We start from the raw sequence: 19,246 nt of genomic DNA on the forward strand, positions 1-19,246 counted from the left end.
ATACAAAACTGTTAGTAGTCAGATGACCTAGCTTGCCGACCCTCGCCATATAGGTCTGTGTTTCTGAGTATAAGTCCATTCATAGTTTACAAACATCATCTAACTAACTTGGCTCCTAAAAAGGAAATTCACCCATCAGACCAATTTAGCTACTGAATAATACTGGACAATTTAACACATAACTGCACATGCAGATAGAGTGACCAGGTTCTGCATTTTTCTTTAACAATTATAAAAAATACAACAGAAAGCCAAAATTGCCAGCTGGATGAAATAGCTCAGTTGGGAGAGCAGTAGACTGAAGATCTAAAGGTCCCTGGTTCAATCCCGGGTTTAGGCACATTTTGAACTTCTGCTTTGCATGCCACAAATGCTATTTGGAGTCAACTCATATTGACGTTGTTTATAATGATCAAAACCTTTTATCAAGCTGATCGAAAAGACAACCATTTCAACATATTTTTTACATTCTGTCTTTCTGTCAAACTTGCTTCCACCTCTCTTGTATTCAACTTTACCTGCTTTATTTGCCAATTCTTCCTTTAATTGAAAGTAAAGCTTTGCCTGCATCAGCCTCGAGTTCCCCTTATACAAAACTGTTAGTAGTCAGATGACCTAGTTTGCCTACCCTCGCCATATAGGTCTGTGTCTCTGAGTATAAGTCCATTCATAGTTTACAAACATCTTCTAACTAACTTGGCTCCTAAAAAGGAAATTCACCCATCAGACCAATTTAGCTGCTGAATAATATTGGACAATTTAACACATAACTGCACATGCAGATAGAATGACCAGGGTCTGCATTTATCTTTAACAATTATCAAAAATACAACAGAAAGCCAAAATGGCCAGCTGGATGAAATAGCTCAGTTGGGAGAGTGTTAGATTGAAAATCTAAAAGTCCCTTGTTCAATGCTGGGTTTCGGAAAAGTCTGAGAGGTTTCTTGCTTCTCACAAAATATTTCTTGGTATCAGCTCAAGTTTTTCTTTCTTTATTTATCAAAATATTTGATCAACTGATCGACAACATGATCAATTCAACATAGAATTGTCTTTCTGTCCTCCTTCTAAATTTGCTTCCACCTCTCTTGCATTCAGCTTCGACTACAAATGTTTCCTATTTCATGCTTTTTTGTAAAGTAAACTCTTGTCTGCATCAGCTTCCACTTCTCCTTGAACACAGATGTCAGTATTCAGATGACATAGCTTACCTACTCAGGCCAAATACCTCTGTGTAATATGGTGCTAGTCCATTCAGAGTAAAAAAAAAAGCTACCTAACCTGGATCCGAAAAATGCTATTTACCTATTGCACCCGTTAACTGATGAATGATACAGGACATCTTAAAACATAGCTCTAGCATGAGGTTGAGCATCTATTTTCTTGGGAAGTTTAAAAGAAAGGATGAAGACCCAAACTACCAGCAGGCCGAAATAGCTCAGTTGGGAGAGCGTTAGACTGAAGATCTAAAGGTCCCTGGTTCAATCCCGGGTTTCGGCACAATTTCAACTTCTGCTTTTCATGTCACAAAAGCTGTTTGTGTTGTTGATCAGATTGATAAAAGGTTTTGATAAAGAAGAGCGTTGATTTAACTCCAATCAATTCAACATATTATTTACTTTCTGTCTTCCTTTCAAACTTGCTTCCACCTCTCTTGTATTCAACTATGCCTCATTTATTTGCAACTTCTTGCTTTATTTTAAAGTAAAGCTTTGCCTGCATCAGCCTCCAATTCCCCTTATACAAAACTGTCAGTAGTCAGATGACATAGCTTGTACACCCTGGCCATATAGGTCTGTGTTTCAGAGTATAAGTCAATTCAGAGTTTAGAAAAAAAAATTCTACCTACATTGTCCCCTAAAAAGGATATTCACTCATCAGACCAAGTTACCTGCTGAATGATACTGGACACTTTAACACATAACTATAAACGAAAATAGAATGACCAGGTTCTGTATGTATCGATTAATAATACATCAGGAGGCCACAGGGACTTGTTGGCTGAAATATCTCAGTTGGGAGATCGTTAGACTGAAGAGCTTAAGGTACCTGATTCAATCCTGACTTTCAGCACAGTGCGAGGGGATCCTACATTGTTGCAAAATATTTCTTGAAATCAGCTCTAGTTTTTTTTTCTTTATTTCTCAAAATATTTTATCAACTGATCAACAACATGATAACTTCAACAAAAAGTTGTCTTTCTGTCCTCCTTCTAAACTTGCTTCCACCTCTCTTGCCATCAGCTTTGATGACGAATTTATCCCATTTTATACTTTTTTCAAAGTAAACTCTTGTCTGCATCAGCTTTCACTTCTCCTTGAACAAAGTTGTCAGTATTGAGATGACATAGCTTACCTACTCAGGCGACATACGTCTGTGTAATACAGTGCTGGTCCACTTAGAGTTTTAAAAGAAAAACGACCTAACATTTATCCCAAAAACGCTACTCACCCATTTCACCAGTTAGCTGCTGAACAATGCAGGACACATTAAAACACAGCTCTAACCTCAGATTGAAAATCCAGGTTCTGCATCTCTGTTCTGGGATTGTTCAAAAAAAGAGGCTGAATGCTATAGCTGCTGGCAGGCCGAAATAGCTCAGTTGGGAGAGCGTTAGACTAAAGATCTAAAGGTCCCTGGTTCGATCCTGGGTTTCGGCACGTTTTGAACTTCTGCTTTGCATGCCACAAAGACTATTTTGAGTCAACTCATATTGACTTTGTTTATAATGATCAAAACATTTTATCAAGATAATCGACAATACAATTAATTCAACATATTATTTACTTTCTGTCTTTCTTTCAAACTTGCTTCCACCTCTCTTGTATTCAACTTTGCCTCCTTTATTTCCCAATTCTTCCTTTAATTGAAAGTAAAGCTTTGCCTGCATCAGCCTCCAGTTCCCCTTATACAAAACTGTTAGTAGTCAGATGACCTAGCTTGCCGACCCTCGCCATATAGGTCTGTGTTTCTGAGTATAAGTCCATTCATAGTTTACAAACATCATCTAACTAACTTGGCTCCTAAAAAGGAAATTCACCCATCAGACCAATTTAGCTACTGAATAATACTGGACAATTTAACACATAACTGCACATGCAGATAGAGTGACCAGGTTCTGCATTTTTCTTTAACAATTATAAAAAATACAACAGAAAGCCAAAATTGCCAGCTGGATGAAATAGCTCAGTTGGGAGAGCAGTAGACTGAAGATCTAAAGGTCCCTGGTTCAATCCCGGGTTTAGGCACATTTTGAACTTCTGCTTTGCATGCCACAAATGCTATTTGGAGTCAACTCATATTGACGTTGTTTATAATGATCAAAACCTTTTATCAAGCTGATCGATAAGACAACCATTTCAACATATTTTTTACATTCTGTCTTTCTGTCAAACTTGCTTCCACCTCTCTTGTATTCAACTTTACCTGCTTTATTTGCCAATTCTTCCTTTAATTGAAAGTAAAGCTTTGCCTACATCAGCCTCGAGTTCCCCTTATACAAAACTGTTAGTAGTCAGATGACCTAGTTTGCCTACCCTCGCCATATAGGTCTGTGTGTCTGAGTATAAGTCCATTCATAGTTTACAAACATCTTCTAACTAACTTGGCTCCTAAAAAGGAAATTCACCCATCAGAGCAATTTAGCTGCTGAATAATATTGGACAATTTAACACATACCTGCACATGCAGATAGAATGACCAGGGTCTGCATTTATCTTTAACAATTATCAAAAATACAACAGAAAGCCAAAATGGCCAGCTGGATGAAATAGCTCAGTTGGGAGAGTGTTAGATTGAAAATCTAAAAGTCCCTTGTTCAATGCTGGGTTTTAGAAAAGTCTGAGAGGTTTCTTGCTTCTCACAAAATATTTCTTGGTATCAGCTCAAGTTTTTCTTTCTTTATTTATCAAAATATTTGATCAACTGATCGACAACATGATCAATTCAACATAGAATTGTCTTTCTGTCCTCCTTCTAAATTTGCTTCCACCTCTCTTGCATTCAGCTTCGACTACAAATGTTTCCTATTTCATGCTTTTTTGTAAAGTAAACTCTTGTCTGCATCAGCTTCCACTTCTCCTTGAACACAGATTTCAGTATTCAGATGACATAGCTTACCTACTCAGGCCAAATACCTCTGTGTAATATGGTGCTAGTCCATTCAGAGTAAAAAAAAAAGCTACCTAACCTGGATCCGAAAAATGCTATTTACCTATTGCACCTGTTAACTGATGAATGATACAGGACATCTTAAAACATAGCTCTAGCATGAGGATGAGCATCTATTTTCTTGGGAAGTTTAAAAGAAAGGATGAAGACCCAAACTACCAGCAGGCCGAAATAGCTCAGTTGGGAGAGCGTTAGACTGAAGATCTAAAGGTCCCTGGTTCAATCCCGGGTTTCGGCACAATTTCAACTTCTGCTTTTCATGTCACAAAAGCTGTTTGGAGTTAAATCAACGCTCTTCTTTATCAAAACCTTTTATCAATCTGATCAACAACACAATCAATTCAACATATTATTTACTTTCTGTCTTCCTTTCAAACTTGCTTCCACCTCTCTTGTATTCAACTATGCCTCATTTATTTGAAACTTCTTGCTTTATTTTAAAGTAAAGCTTTGCCTGCATCAGCCTCCAATTCCCCTTATACAAAACTGTCAGTAGTCAGATGACATAGCTTGTACACCCTGGCCATATAGGTCTGTGTTTCAGAGTATAAGTCAATTCAGAGTTTAGAAAAAAAAATTCTACCTACATTGTCCCCTAAAAAGGATATTCACTCATCAGACCAAGTTACCTGCTGAATGATACTGGACACTTTAACACATAACTATAAACGAAAATAGAATGACCAGGTTCTGTATGTATCGTCTACAATTATTAATAATACATCAGGAGGCCACAGGGACTTGTTGGCTGAAATATCTCAGTTGGGAGATCGTTAGACTGAAGAGCTTAAGGTACCTGATTCAATCCTGACTTTCAGCACAGTGCGAGGGGATCCTACATTCTTGCAAAATATTTCTTGAAATCAGCTCTAGGTTTTTTTTTCTTTATTTCTCAAAATATTTTATCAACTGATCAACAACATGATAACTTCAACAAAAAGTTGTCTTTCTGTCCTCCTTCTAAACTTGCTTCCACCTCTCTTGCCATCAGCTTTGATGACGAATTTATCCCATTTTATACTTTTTTCAAAGCAAACTCTTGTCTGCATCAGCTTTCACTTCTCCTTGAACAAAGTTGTCAGTATTGAGATGACATAGCTTACCTACTCAGGCGACATACGTCTGTGTAATACAGTGCTGGTCCACTTAGAGTTTTAAAAGAAAAACGACCTAACATTTATCCCAAAAACGCTACTCACCCATTTCACCAGTTAGCTGCTGAACAATGCAGGACACATTAAAACACAGCTCTAACCTCAGATTGAAAATCCAGGTTCTGCATCTCTGTTCTGGGATTGTTCAAAAAAAGAGGCTCAATACTATAGCTGCTGGCAGGCTGAAGTAGCTCATTTGGGAGAGCGTTAGACTGAAGATCTAAAGGTCCCTGGTTCGATCCCGGGTTTCGGCACATTTTGAACTTCTGCTTTGCATGCCACAAAGACTATTTTGAGTCAACTCATATTGACTTTGTTTATAATGATCAAAACCTTTTATCAAGATAATCGACAATACAATTAATTCAACATATTATTTACTTTCTGTCTTTCTTTCAAACTTGCTTCCACCTCTCTTGTATTCAACTTTGCCTCCTTTATTTCCCAATTCTTCCTTTAATTGAAAGTAAAGCTTTGCCTGCATCATCCTCCAGTTCCCCTTATACAAAACTGTTAGTAGTCAGATGACCTAGCTTGCCGACCCTCGCCATATAGGTCTGTGTTTCTGAGTATAAGTCCATTCATAGTTTACAAACATCATCTAACTAACTTGGCTCCTAAAAAGGAAATTCACCCATCAGACCAATTTAGCTACTGAATAATACTGGACAATTTAACACATAACTGCACATGCAGATAGAGTGACCAGGTTCTGCATTTATCTTTAACAATTATAAAAAATACAACAGAAAGCCAAAATTGCCAGCTGGATGAAATAGCTCAGTTGGGAGAGCAGTAGACTGAAGATTTAAAGGTCCCTGGTTCAATCCCGGGTTTAGGCACATTTTGAACTTCTGCTTTGCATGCCACAAATGCTATTTGGAGTCAACTCATATTGACGTTGTTTATAATGATCAAAACCTTTTATCAAGCTGATCGATAAGACAACCATTTCAACATATTTTTTACATTCTGTCTTTCTGTCAAACTTGCTTCCACCTCTCTTGTATTCAACTTTACCTGCTTTATTTGCCAATTCTTCCTTTAATTGAAAGTAAAGCTTTGCCTGCATCAGCCTCGAGTTCCCCTTATACAAAACTGTTAGTAGTCAGATGACCTAGTTTGCCTACCCTCGCCATATAGGTCTGTGTGTCTGAGTATAAGTCCATTCATAGTTTACAAACATCTTCTAACTAACTTGGCTCCTAAAAAGGAAATTCACCCATCAGACCAATTTAGCTGCTGAATAATATTGGACAATTTAACACATAACTGCACATGCAGATAGAATGACCAGGGTCTGCATTTATCTTTAACAATTATCAAAAATACAACAGAAAGCCAAAATGGCCAGCTGGATGAAATAGCTCAGTTGGGAGAGTGTTAGATTGAAAATCTAAAAGTCCCTTGTTCAATGCTGGGTTTCGGAAAAGTCTGAGAGGTTTCTTGCTTCTCACAAAATATTTCTTGGTATCAGCTCAAGTTTTTCTTTCTTTATTTATCAAAATATTTGATCAACTGATCGACAACATGATCAATTCAACATAGAATTGTCTTTCTGTCCTCCTTCTAAATTTGCTTCCACCTCTCTTGCATTCAGCTTCGACTACAAATGTTTCCTATTTCATGCTTTTTTGTAAAGTAAACTCTTGTCTGCATCAGCTTCCACTTCTCCTTGAACACAGATTTCAGTATTCAGATGACATAGCTTACCTACTCAGGCCAAATACCTCTGTGTAATATGGTGCTAGTCCATTCAGAGTAAAAAACAAAAGCTACCTAACCTGGATCCGAAAAATGCTATTTACCTATTGCACCCGTTAACTGATGAATGATACAGGACATCTTAAAACATAGCTCTAGCATGAGGTTGAGCATCTATTTTCTTGGGAAGTTTAAAAGAAAGGATGAAGACCCAAACTACCAGCAGGCCGAAATAGCTCAGTTGGGAGAGCGTTAGACTGAAGATCTAAAGGTCCCTGGTTCAATCCCGGGTTTCGGCACAATTTCAACTTCTGCTTTTCATGTCACAAAAGCTGTTTGGAGTTAAATCAACGCTCTTCTTTATCAAAACCTTTTATCAATCTGATCAACAACACAATCAATTCAACATATTATTTACTTTCTGTCTTCCTTTCAAACTTGCTTCCACCTCTCTTGTATTCAACTATGCCTCATTTATTTGAAACTTCTTGCTTTAATTTAAAGTAAAGCTTTGCCTGCATCAGCCTCCAATTCCCCTTATACAAAACTGTCAGTAGTCAGATGACATAGCTTGTACACCCTGGCCATATAGGTCTGTGTTTCAGAGTATAAGTCAATTCAGAGTTTAGAAAAAAAAATTCTACCTACATTGTCCCCTAAAAAGGATATTCACTCATCAGACCAAGTTACCTGCTGAATGATACTGGACACTTTAACACATAACTATAAACGAAAATAGAATGACCAGGTTCTGTATGTATCGTCTACAATTATTAATAATACATCAGGAGGCCACAGGGACTTGTTGGCTGAAATATCTCAGTTGGGAGATCGTTAGACTGAAGAGCTTAAGGTACCTGATTCAATCCTGACTTTCAGCACAGTGCGAGGGGATCCTACATTCTTGCAAAATATTTCTTGAAATCAGCTCTAGGTTTTTTTTCCTTTATTTCTCAAAATATTTTATCAACTGATCAACAACATGATAACTTCAACAAAAAGTTGTCTTTCTGTCCTCCTTCTAAACTTGCTTCCACCTCTCTTGCCATCAGCTTTGATGACGAATTTATCCCATTTTATACTTTTTTCAAAGCAAACTCTTGTCTGCATCAGCTTTCACTTCTCCTTGAACAAAGTTGTCAGTATTGAGATGACATAGCTTACCTACTCAGGCGACATACGTCTGTGTAATACAGTGCTGGTCCACTTAGAGTTTTAAAAGAAAAACGACCTAACATTTATCCCAAAAACGCTACTCACCCATTTCACCAGTTAGCTGCTGAACAATGCAGGACACATTAAAACACAGCTCTAACCTCAGATTGAAAATCCAGGTTCTGCATCTCTGTTCTGGGATTGTTCAAAAAAAGAGGCTGAATACTATAGCTGCTGGCAGGCCGAAATATCTCAGTTGGGAGAGCGTTAGACTGAAGATCTAAAGGTCCCTGGTTCGATCCCGGGTTTCGGCACATTTTGAACTTCTGCTTTGCATGCCACAAAGACTATTTTGAGTCAACTCATATTGACTTTGTTTATAATGATCAAAACCTTTTATCAAGATAATCGACAATACAATTAATTCAACATATTATTTACTTTCTGTCTTTCTTTCAAACTTGCTTCCACCTCTCTTGTATTCAACTTTGCCTCCTTTATTTCCCAATTCTTCCTTTAATTGAAAGTAAAGCTTTGCCTGCATCAGCCTCCAGTTCCCCTTATACAAAACTGTTAGTAGTCAGATGACCTAGCTTGCCGACCCTCGCCATATAGGTCTGTGTTTCTGAGTATAAATCCATTCATAGTTTACAAACATCATCTAACTAACTTGGCTCCTAAAAAGGAAATTCACCCATCAGACCAATTTAGCTACTGAATAATACTGGACAATTTAACACATAACTGCACATGCAGATAGAGTGACCAGGTTCTGCATTTATCTTTAACAATTATAAAAAATACAACAGAAAGCCAAAATTGCCAGCTGGATGAAATAGCTCAGTTGGGAGAGCAGTAGACTGAAGATTTAAAGGTCCCTGGTTCAATCCCGGGTTTAGGCACATTTTGAACTTCTGCTTTGCATGCCACAAATGCTATTTGGAGTCAACTCATATTGACGTTGTTTATAATGATCAAAACCTTTTATCAAGCTGATCGATAAGACAACCATTTCAACATATTTTTTACATTCTGTCTTTCTGTCAAACTTGCTTCCACCTCTCTTGTATTCAACTTTACCTGCTTTATTTGCCAATTCTTCCTTTAATTGAAAGTAAAGCTTTGCCTGCATCAGCCTCGAGTTCCCCTTATACAAAACTGTTAGTAGTCAGATGACCTAGTTTGCCTACCCTCGCCATATAGGTCTGTGTGTCTGAGTATAAGTCCATTCATAGTTTACAAACATCTTCTAACTAACTTGGCTCCTAAAAAGGAAATTCACCCATCAGACCAATTTAGCTGCTGAATAATATTGGACAATTTAACACATAACTGCACATGCAGATAGAATGACCAGGGTCTGCATTTATCTTTAACAATTATCAAAAATACAACAGAAAGCCAAAATGGCCAGCTGGATGAAATAGCTCAGTTGGGAGAGTGTTAGATTGAAAATCTAAAAGTCCCTTGTTCAATGCTGGGTTTCGGAAAAGTCTGAGAGGTTTCTTGCTTCTCACAAAATATTTCTTGGTATCAGCTCAAGTTTTTCTTTCTTTATTTATCAAAATATTTGATCAACTGATCGACAACATGATCAATTCAACATAGAATTGTCTTTCTGTCCTCCTTCTAAATTTGCTTCCACCTCTCTTGCATTCAGCTTCGACTACAAATGTTTCCTATTTCATGCTTTTTTGTAAAGTAAACTCTTGTCTGCATCAGCTTCCACTTCTCCTTGAACACAGATTTCAGTATTCAGATGACATAGCTTACCTACTCAGGCCAAATACCTCTGTGTAATATGGTGCTAGTCCATTCAGAGTAAAAAACAAAAGCTACCTAACCTGGATCCGAAAAATGCTATTTACCTATTGCACCCGTTAACTGATGAATGATACAGGACATCTTAAAACATAGCTCTAGCATGAGGTTGAGCATCTATTTTCTTGGGAAGTTTAAAAGAAAGGATGAAGACCCAAACTACCAGCAGGCCGAAATAGCTCAGTTGGGAGAGCGTTAGACTGAAGATCTAAAGGTCCCTGGTTCAATCCCGGGTTTCGGCACAATTTCAACTTCTGCTTTTCATGTCACAAAAGCTGTTTGGAGTTAAATCAACGCTCTTCTTTATCAAAACCTTTTATCAATCTGATCAACAACACAATCAATTCAACATATTATTTACTTTCTGTCTTCCTTTCAAACTTGCTTCCACCTCTCTTGTATTCAACTATGCCTCATTTATTTGCAACTTCTTGCTTTATTTTAAAGTAAAGCTTTGCCTGCATCAGCCTCCAATTCCCCTTATACAAAACTGTCAGTAGTCAGATGACATAGCTTGTACACCCTGGCCATATAGGTCTGTGTTTCAGAGTATAAGTCAATTCAGAGTTTAGGAAAAAAAAATTCTACCTACCTTGTCCCCTAAAAAGGATATTCACTCATCAGACCAAGTTACCTGCTGAATGATACTGGACACTTTAACACATAACTATAAACGAAAATAGAATGACCAGGTTCTGTATGTATCGTCTACAATTATTAATAATACATCAGGAGGCCACAGGGACTTGTTGGCTGAAATATCTCAGTTGGGAGATCGTTAGACTGAAGAGCTTAAGGTACCTGATTCAATCCTGACTTTCAGCACAGTGCGAGGGGATCCTACATTCTTGCAAAATATTTCTTGAAATCAGCTCTAGTTTTTTTTTTTATTTCTCAAAATATTTTATCAACTGATCAACAACATGATAACTTCAACAAAAAGTTGTCTTTCTGTCCTCCTTCTAAACTTGCTTCCACCTCTCTTGCCATCAACTTTGATGACAAATTTATCCCATTTTATACTTTTTTCAAAGTAAACTCTTGTCTGCATCAGCTTTCACTTCTCCTTGAACAAAGTTGTCAGTATTGAGATGACATAGCTTACCTACTCAGGCGACATACGTCTGTGTAATACAGTGCTGGTCCACTTAGAGTTTTAAAAGAAAAACGACCTAACATTTATCCCAAAAACGCTACTCACCCTTTCACCAGTTAGCTGCTGAACAATGCAGGACACATTAAAACACAGCTCTAACCTCAGATTGAAAATCCAGGTTCTGCATCTCTGTTCTGGGATTGTTCAAAAAAAGAGGCTGAATACTATAGCTGCTGGCAGGCCGAAATAGCTCAGTTGGGAGAGCGTTAGACTGAAGATCTAAAGGTCCCTGGTTCGATCCCGGGTTTGGGCACATTTTGAACTTCTGCTTTGCATGCCACAAAGACTATTTTGAGTCAACTCATATTGACTTTGTTTATAATGATCAAAACCTTTTATCAAGATAATCGACAATACAATTAATTCAACATATTATTTACTTTCTGTCTTTCTTTCAAACTTGCTTCCACCTCTCTTGTATTCAACTTTGCCTCCTTTATTTCCCAATTCTTCCTTTAATTGAAAGTAAAGCTTTGCCTGCATCAGCCTCCAGTTCCCCTTATACAAAACTGTTAGTAGTAAGATGACCTAGCTTGCCGACCCTCGCCATATAGGTCTGTGTTTCTGAGTATAAGTCCATTCATAGTTTACAAACATCATCTAACTAACTTGGCTCCTAAAAAGGAAATTCACCCATCAGACCAATTTAGCTACTGAATAATACTGGACAATTTAACACATAACTGCACATGCAGATAGAGTGACCAGGTTCTGCATTTTTCTTTAACAATTATAAAAAATACAACAGAAAGCCAAAATTGCCAGCTGGATGAAATAGCTCAGTTGGTAGAGCAGTAGACTGAAGATCTAAAGGTCCCTGGTTCAATCCCGGGTTTAGGCACATTTTGAACTTCTGCTTTGCATGCCACAAATGCTATTTGGAGTCAACTCATATTGACGTTGTTTATAATGATCAAAACCATTTATCAAGCTGATCGATAAGACAACCATTTCAACATATTTTTTACATTCTGTCTTTCTGTCAAACTTGCTTCCACCTCTCTTGTATTCAACTTTACCTGCTTTATTTGCCAATTCTTCCTTTAATTGAAAGTAAAGCTTTGCCTGCATCAGCCTCGAGTTCCCCTTATACAAAACTGTTAGTAGTCAGATGACCTAGTTTGCCTACCCTCGCCATATAGGTCTGTGTGTCTGAGTATAAGTCCATTCATAGTTTACAAACATCTTCTAACTAACTTGGCTCCTAAAAAGGAAATTCACCCATCAGACGAATTTAGCTGCTGAATAATATTGGACAATTTAACACATAACTGCACATGCAGATAGAATGACCAGGGTCTGCATTTATCTTTAACAATTATCAAAAATACAACAGAAAGCCAAAATGGCCAGCTGGATGAAATAGCTCAGTTGGGAGAGTGTTAGATTGAAAATCTAAAAGTCCCTTGTTCAATGCTGGGTTTCGGAAAAGTCTGAGAGGTTTCTTGCTTCTCACAAAATTTTTCTTGGTATCAGCTCAAGTTTTTCTTTCTTTATTTATCAAAATATTTGATCAACTGATCGACAACATGATCAATTCAACATAGAATTGTCTTTCTGTCCTCCTTCTAAATTTGCTTCCACCTCTCTTGCATTCAGCTTCGACTACAAATGTTTCCTATTTCATGCTTTTTTGTAAAGTAAACTCTTGTCTGCATCAGCTTCCACTTCTCCTTGAACACAGATTTCAGTATTCAGATGACATAGCTTACCTACTCAGGCCAAATACCTCTGTGTAATATGGTGCTAGTCCATTCAGAGTAAAAAACAAAAGCTACCTAACCTGGATCCGAAAAATGCTATTTACCTATTGCACCCGTTAACTGGTGAATGATACAGGACATCTTAAAACATAGCTCTAGCATGAGGTTGAGCATCTATTTTCTTGTGAAGTTTAAAAAAAAAGGATGAAGCCCCAAACTACCAGCAGGCCGAAATAGATCAGTTGGGAGAGCGTTAGACTGAAGATCTAAAGGTCCCTGGTTCAATCCCGGGTTTCGGCACAATTTCAACTTCTGCTTTTCATGTCACAAAAGCTGTTTGGAGTTAAATCAACGCTCTTCTTTATCAAAACCTTTTATCAATCTGATCAACAACACAATCAATTCAACATATTATTTACTTTCTGTCTTCCTTTCAAACTTGCTTCCACCTCTCTTGTATTCAACTATGCCTCATTTATTTGCAACTTCTTGCTTTATTTTAAAGTAAAGCTTTGCCTGCATCAGCCTCCAGTTCCCCTTATACAAAACTGTCAGTAGTCAGATGACATAGCTTGTACACCCTGGCCATATAGGTCTGTGTTTCAGAGTATAAGTCAATTCAGAGTTTAGAAAAAAAAATTCTACCTACCTTGTCCCCTAAAAAGGATATTCACTCATCAGACCAAGTTACCTGCTGAATGATACTGGACACTTTAACACATAACTATAAACGAAAATAGAATGACCAGGTTCTGTATGTATCGTCTACAATTATTAATAATACATCAGGAGGCCACAGGGACTTGTTGGCTGAAATATCTCAGTTGGGAGATCGTTAGACTGAAGAGCTTAAGGTACCTGATTCAATCCTGACTTTCAGCACAGTGCGAGGGGATCCTACATTCTTGCAAAATATTTCTTGAAATCAGCTCTAGTTTTTTTTTTTTTATTTCTCAAAATATTTTATCAACTGATCAACAACATGATAACTTCAACAAAAAGTTGTCTTTCTGTCCTCCTTCTAAACTTGCTTCCACCTCTCTTGCCATCAACTTTGATGACGAATTTATCCCATTTTATACTTTTTTCAAAGTAAACTCTTGTCTGCATCAGCTTTCACTTCTCCTTGAACAAAGTTGTCAGTATTGAGATGACATAGCTTACCTACTCAGGCGACATACGTCTGTGTAATACAGTGCTGGTCCACTTAGAGTTTTAAAAGAAAAACGACCTAACATTTATCCCAAAAACGCTACTCACCCTTTCACCAGTTAGCTGCTGAACAATGCAGGACACATTAAAACACAGCTCTAACCTCAGATTGAAAATCCAGGTTCTGCATCTCTGTTCTGGGATTGTTCAAAAAAAGAGGCTGAATACTATAGCTGCTGGCAGGCCGAAATAGCTCAGTTAGGAGAGCGTTAGACTGAAGATCTAAAGGTCCCTGGTTCGATCCCGGGTTTCGGCACATTTTGAACTTCTGCTTTGCATGCCACAAAGACTATTTTGAATCAACTCATATTGACTTTGTTTATAATGATCAAAACCTTTTATCAAGATAATCGACAATACAATTAATTCAACATATTATTTACTTTCTGTCTTTCTTTCAAACTTGCTTCCACCTCTCTTGTATTCAACTTTGCCTCCTTTATTTCCCAATTCTTCCTTTAATTGAAAGTAAAGCTTTGCCTGCATCAGCCTCCAGTTCCCCTTATACAAAACTGTTAGTAGTCAGATGACCTAGCTTGCCGACCCTCGCCATATAGGTCTGTGTTTCTGAGTATAAGTCCATTCATAGTTTACAAACATCATCTAACTAACTTGGCTCCTAAAAAGGAAATTCACCCATCAGACCAATTTAGCTACTGAATAATACTGGACAATTTAACACATAACTGCACATGCAGATAGAGTGACCAGGTTCTGCATTTTTCTTTAACAATTATAAAAAATACAACAGAAAGCCAAAATTGCCAGCTGGATGAAATAGCTCAGTTGGGAGAGCAGTAGACTGAAGATCTAAAGGTCCCTGGTTCAATCCCGGGTTTAGGCACATTTTGAACTTCTGCTTTGCATGCCACAAATGCTATTTGGAGTCAACTCATATTGACGTTGTTTATAATGATCAAAACCTTTTATCAAGCTGATCGATAAGACAACCATTTCAACATATTTTTTACATTCTGTCTTTCTGTCAAACTTGCTTCCACCTCTCTTGTATTCAACTTTACCTGCTTTATTTGCCAATTCTTCCTTTAATTGAAAGTAAAGCTTTGCCTGCATCAGCCTCGAGTTCCCCTTATACAAAACTGTTAGTAGTCAGATGACCTAGTTTGCCTACCCTCGCCATATAGGTCTGTGTGTCTGAGTATAAGTCCATTCATAGTTTACAAACATCTTCTAACTAACTTGGCTCCTAAAAAGGAAATTCACCCATCAGACCAATTTAGCTGCTGAATAATATTGGACAATTTAACACATAACTGCACATGCAGATAGAATGACCAGGGTCTGCATTTATCTTTAACAATTATCAAAAATACAACAGAAAGCCAAAATGGCCAGCTGGATGAAATAGCTCAGTTGGGAGAGTGTTAGATTGAAAATCTAAAAGTCCCTTGTTCAATGCTGGGTTTCGGAAAAGTCTGAGAGGTTTCTTGCTTCTCACAAAATATTTCTTGGTATCAGCTCAAGTTTTTCTTTCTTTATTTATCAAAATATTTGATCAACTGATCGACAACATGATCAATTCAACATAGAATTGTCTTTCTGTCCTCCTTCTAAATTTGCTTCCACCTCTCTTGCATTCAGCTTCGACTACAAATGTTTCCTATTTCATGCTTTTTTGTAAAGTAAACTCTTGTCTGCATCAGCTTCCACTTCTCCTTGAACACAGATTTCAGTATTCAGATGACATAGCTTACCTACTCAGGCCAAATACCTCTGTGTAATATGGTGCTAGTCCATTCAGAGTAAAAAACAAAAGCTACCTAACCTGGATCCGAAAAATGCTATTTACCTATTGCACCCGTTAAGTGATGAATGATACAGGACATCTTAAAACATAGCTCTAGCATGAGGTTGAGCATCTATTTTCTTGGGAAGTTTAAAAGAAAGGATGAAGACCCAAACTACCAGCAGGCCGAAATAGCTCAGTTGGGAGAGCGTTAGACTGAAGATCTAAAGGTCCCTGGTTCAATCCCGGGTTTCGGCACAATTTCAACTTCTGCTTTTCATGTCACAAAAGCTGTTTGGAGTTAAATCAACGCTCTTCTTTATCAAAACCTTTTATCAATCTGATCAACAACACAATCAATTCAACATATTATTTACTTTCCGTCTTCCTTTCAAACTTGCTTCCACCTCTCTTGTATTCAACTATGCCTCATTTATTTGCAACTTCTTGCTTTATTTTAAAGTAAAGCTTTGCCTGCATCAGCCTCCAATTCCCCTTATACAAAACTGTCAGTAGTCAGATGACATAGCTTGTACACCCTGGCCATATAGGTCTGTGTTTCAGAGTATAAGTCAATTCAGAGTTTAGAAAAAAAAATTCTACCTACCTTGTCCCCTAAAAAGGATATTCACTCATCAGACCAAGTTACCTGCTGAATGATACTGGACACTTTAACACATAACTATAAACGAAAATAGAATGACCAGGTTCTGTATGTATCGTCTACAATTATTAATAATACATCAGGAGGCCACAGGGACTTGTTGGCTGAAATATCTCAGTTGGGAGATCGTTAGACTGAAGAGCTTAAGGTACCTGATTCAATCCTGACTTTCAGCACAGTGCGAGGGGATCCTACATTCTTGCAAAATATTTCTTGAAATCAGCTCTAGTTTTTTTTTCTTTATTTCTCAAAATATTTTATCAACTGATCAACAACATGATAACTTCAACAAAAAGTTGTCTTTCTGTCCTCCTTCTAAACTTGCTTCCACCTCTCTTGCCATCAACTTTGATGACGAATTTATCCCATTTTATACTTTTTTCAAAGTAAACTCTTGTCTGCATCAGCTTTCACTTCTCCTTGAACAAAGTTGTCAGTATTGAGATGACATAGCTTACCTACTCAGGCGACATACGTCTGTGTAATACAGTGCTGGTCCACTCAGAGTTTTAAAAGAAAAACGACCTAACATTTATCCCAAAAACGCTACTCACCCATTTCACCAGTTAGCTGCTGAACAATGCAGGACACATTAAAACACAGCTCTAACCTCAGATTGAAAATCCAGGTTCTGCATCTCTGTTCTGGGATTGTTCAAAAAAAGAGGCTGAATACTATAGCTGCTGGCAGGCCGAAATAGCTCAGTTGGGAGAGTGTTAGACTGAAGATCTAAAGGTCCCGGGTTCGATCCCGGGTTTCGGCACATTTTGAACTTCTGCTTTGCATGCCACAAAGACTATTTTGAGTCATCTCATATTGACTTTGTTTATAATGATCAAAACCTTTTATCAAGATAATCGACAATACAATTAATTCAACATATTATTTACTTTCTGTCTTTCTTTCAAACTTGCTTCCACCTCTCTTGTATTCAACTTTGCCTCCTTTATTTCCCAATTCTTCCTTTAATTGAAAGTAAAGCTTTGCCTGCATCAGCCTCCAGTTCCCCTTATACAAAACTGTTAGTAGTCAGATGACCTAGCTTGCCGACCCTCGCCATATAGGTCTGTGTTTCTGAGTATAAGTCCATTCATAGTTTACAAACATCATCTAACTAACTTGGCTCCTAAAAAGGAAATTCACCCATCAGACCAATTTAGCTACTGAATAATACTGGACAATTTAACACATAACTGCACATGCAGATAGAGTGACCAGGTTCTGCATTTATCTTTAACAATTATAAAAAATACAACAGAAAGCCGAAATTGCCAGCTGGATGAAATAGCTCAGTTGGGAGAGCAGTAGACTGAAGATCTAAAGGTCCCTGGTTCAATCCCGGGTTTAGGCACATTTTGAACTTCTGCTTTGCATGCCACAAATGCTATTTGGAGTCAACTCATATTGACGTTGTTTATAATGATCAAAACCTTTTATCAAGCTGATCGATAAGACAACCATTTCAACATATTTTTTACATTCTGTCTTTCTGTCAAACTTGCTTCCACCTCTCTTGTATTCAACTTTACCTGCTTTATTTGCCAATTCTTCCTTTAATTGAAAGTAAAGCTTTGCCTGCATCAGCCTCGAGTTCCCCTTATACAAAACTGTTAGTAGTCAGATGACCTAGTTTGCCTACCCTCGCCATATAGGTCTGTGTGTCTGAGTATAAGTCCATTCATAGTTTACAAACATCTTCTAACTAACTTGGCTCCTAAAAAGGAAATTCACCCATCAGACCAATTTAGCTGCTGAATAACATTGGACAATTTAACACATAACTGCACATGCAGATAGAATGACCAGGGTCTGCATTTATCTTTAACAATTATCAAAAATACAACAGAAAGCCAAAATGGCCAGCTGGATGAAATAGCTCAGTTGGGAGAGTGTTAGATTGAAAATCTAAAAGTCCCTTGTTCAATGCTGGGTTTCGGAAAAGTCTGAGAGGTTTCTTGCTTCTCACAAAATATTTCTTGGTATCAGCTCAAGTTTTTCTTTCTTTATTTATCAAAATATTTGATCAACTGATCGACAACATGATCAATTCAACATAGAATTGTCTTTCTGTCCTCCTTCTAAATTTGCTTCCACCTCTCTTGCATTCAGCTTCGACTACAAATGTTTCCTATTTCATGCTTTTTTGTAAAGTAAACTCTTGTCTGCATCAGCTTCCACTTCTCCTTGAACACAGATTTCAGTATTCAGATGACATAGCTTACCTACTCAGGCCAAATACCTCTGTGTAATATGGTGCTAGTCCATTCAGAGTAAATAAAAAAGCTACCTAACCTGGATCCGAAAAATGCTATTTACCTATTGCACCCGTTAACTGATGAATGATACAGGACATCTTAAAACATAGCTCTAGCATGAGGATGAGCATCTATTTTCTTGGGAAGTTTAAAAGAAAGGATGAAGACCCAAACTACCAGCAGGCTGAAATAGCTCAGTTGGGAGAGCGTTAGAGTGAAGATCTAAAGGTCCCTGGTTCCATCCCGGGTTTCGGCACAATTTCAACTTCTGCTTTTCATGTCACAAAAGCTGTTTGGAGTTAAATCAACGCTCTTCTTTATCAAAACCTTTCATCAATCTGATCAACAACACAATCAATTCAACATATTATTTACTTTCTGTCTTCCTTTCAAACTTGCTTCCACCTCTCTTGTATTCAACTATGCCTCATTTATTTGAAACTTCTTGCTTTATTTTAAAGTAAAGCTTTGCCTGCATCAGCCTCCAATTCCCCTTATACAAAAC

At 37.6% G+C, this 19,246-nt stretch overlaps 6 non-coding genes across 6 annotated transcripts; all 6 read left to right on the top strand.

The window, feature by feature from the left end:
* The first annotated feature begins 1,427 nt into the window (after positions 1–1,427).
* Positions 1,428–1,500, top strand: TRNAF-GAA (transfer RNA phenylalanine (anticodon GAA)). The gene has a single exon. It is a non-coding gene; the product is annotated as a tRNA-Phe (tRNA).
* A 1,087-nt stretch (positions 1,501–2,587) lies between these two features.
* Positions 2,588–2,660, top strand: TRNAF-AAA (transfer RNA phenylalanine (anticodon AAA)). Its single transcript has one exon. It is a non-coding gene; the product is annotated as a tRNA-Phe (tRNA).
* A 1,675-nt stretch (positions 2,661–4,335) lies between these two features.
* TRNAF-GAA (transfer RNA phenylalanine (anticodon GAA)) lies at positions 4,336–4,408 on the top strand. Its single transcript has one exon. It is a non-coding gene; the product is annotated as a tRNA-Phe (tRNA).
* A 2,846-nt stretch (positions 4,409–7,254) lies between these two features.
* TRNAF-GAA (transfer RNA phenylalanine (anticodon GAA)) lies at positions 7,255–7,327 on the top strand. The gene has a single exon. It is a non-coding gene; the product is annotated as a tRNA-Phe (tRNA).
* A 2,846-nt stretch (positions 7,328–10,173) lies between these two features.
* Positions 10,174–10,246, top strand: TRNAF-GAA (transfer RNA phenylalanine (anticodon GAA)). Its single transcript has one exon. It is a non-coding gene; the product is annotated as a tRNA-Phe (tRNA).
* A 5,761-nt stretch (positions 10,247–16,007) lies between these two features.
* On the top strand, positions 16,008–16,080 carry TRNAF-GAA (transfer RNA phenylalanine (anticodon GAA)). The gene has a single exon. It is a non-coding gene; the product is annotated as a tRNA-Phe (tRNA).
* The last annotated feature ends 3,166 nt before the right edge of the window (positions 16,081–19,246 follow it).

Source organism: Triturus cristatus, chromosome 8, assembly GCF_964204655.1.
Source record: "Triturus cristatus chromosome 8, aTriCri1.1, whole genome shotgun sequence".
NCBI classification, from domain to species: Eukaryota; Metazoa; Chordata; class Amphibia; order Caudata; family Salamandridae; genus Triturus; species Triturus cristatus.